Source organism: Hipposideros armiger, unplaced genomic scaffold (genome assembly GCF_001890085.2).
Source record: "Hipposideros armiger isolate ML-2016 unplaced genomic scaffold, ASM189008v1 scaffold_1849, whole genome shotgun sequence".
NCBI classification, from domain to species: domain Eukaryota; kingdom Metazoa; phylum Chordata; class Mammalia; order Chiroptera; family Hipposideridae; genus Hipposideros; species Hipposideros armiger.
The window spans coordinates 47,586-49,527 of NW_017733199.1; positions in this window are offsets into that span (position 1 = coordinate 47,586).

The window sequence follows — 1,942 nt, forward strand, 5'->3', positions numbered from 1 at the left end:
TGGCCCTCACATGTGGGATCCGAACCGGGGCCCTCTGGCATCCCAAGCGAGTTCTTAACCATCGCGCCACTCGGCCGGCCCTAGACTTTATTTTTTAGAGCAGTTTTAGGTACAGTAAAATTGAGCAGAAGGTAGAGAGATGTCCCCTATACCTACTGCATCCTCCCTCGCATGCACTGCCTCCCAACTGTCAACACCCCTCGCCATAGGGGACATTTATTACAATCGATGAACTTACAGTGACACGTCCATTCTCACCCAAACCCATAATGTACGTTAGGGTTCACTCTTAGTGTTGGACATTCTGTGGGTTATCAAGCAGTAGTCTCACAGCTCCTAAAATCTTTGGGGTTTTTTAAAGATTATATTGGGGAATTGAGGAAGAGAACAGTTTTGGGGAATCGGGGAAGGGGAACATTGTGTTTATCCAGGACCCATCATCCCCAAGTCAAGTTTTTGTCCTCCTATCTTAGTTGTGAAGACACAAGCTTAGCTCCAAGTCCAGTTGTATCATTCAATCTAGTTGCGGAGTTGGGGGGTGGTCGGCGCAGCCCACCATTCCATGAGGGAGTCAAACCAGCTACCTTGCTGTTATGAACACACGCTCTCATCAGCTCAGTGGCAGCTCAGCTTGAGCACAGCTCACTGGCCCACGTGGGAATTAAACCGGCGACATTGTTCCTCAGAGGTTGCTCTCTTAACCAATTGCACCACCTGGCCGGCCCTCTTTGGGCTGTTTTTTGACTGTCAATCTCCCCAGCCCTCACCCTGATCTGCCTGTGGGCCTAGCGCTGCCACATTGCCCTATTCCATTGGAGATTGTTTTTGGTTCCCCTCCGACCAGTACACAGTGACCCTGTTAGGGCTCTCTCAGCAGTGCCCATCAGACTGCTGACAAGTGATGCCCAGAGACACATCCCTGACCCCAGTTGTTGGGCTCCTGGGAGGCACGGCCAGCCAGGACCAGGAGAGCTGTCTGGGTCTCATCTGAAGGACCGAGAACCTCCCCATATTCATCCCCTTCTGGGGCACAAAAGGCCACATTTGCTCTTGTGTGACCGGGCTGGTGGAGGCCAGGAGAGGAGATTCCGACACTCTTCCAGGAAGGGAGGATGTAGGAAGCCTTTCAGCATCTCACAATTGTGTATGTGAGTGTGTGTGTGTGTGTGTGTGTGTGTGTTTGTAATGCTTATGTGACCCTGAGTCCCAAAGTTCTGTTGCAGCCAGGTCATAGTCTGCTGTAGCAAGACCTTAGATGGAGAAGAACTTGTGTTCAGGAAAAGATGGCGTTTGCTGGACAGGAGTTGGATAGGAGGTGTCACATAGACCATGTCTTTCATCCTGCAGTGGGAGAACTGGGGGCTGAACCCTGGATGGGAGGAGAGGGGTACCCCTCCTTTCGTGCTGGAAGGAGGATTCTTATGCCCACTCATCAAGACTGGAGTTCTCATTACCACTTTGCCTATTCAGGGTCATTTCTGATTCTTTATTGATAAAAATAAGTAGCAGAATTCTCATGGGATCACGTGTAGATAAACATCAATTGGTATTTTCTCTGTGCCTTCCTGATATCATAATTGATTAGTCAATATGAAGGATAAAAATGGCCTAAACCTAGTAACTACTTTTTAAAAAAATTTAGTGGTGTGACATTTGTTGATAAGGTTACATGGGATTCAGGTGTACAGTTCTGTAATGCACCATCTGTGTATTGCATTATGTGTTCACCACCCAAAGTCGAAAATTCTTCTATCACCATGTATGATTTGACCCCCTTTACCCTCTTCTACCTCTCTCCATCCCTCCTTACCCTCTGGTAACCACTAGGCTGTTGTCTGTGTCTTTGAGTTTCTGCTTGTTTGCTTGTTGTGTTCATTTGTAGCTTTCAGTTTTATATCGCACATATGTGTGAAATCATATGGTTCTTGATGTGGCATCATAC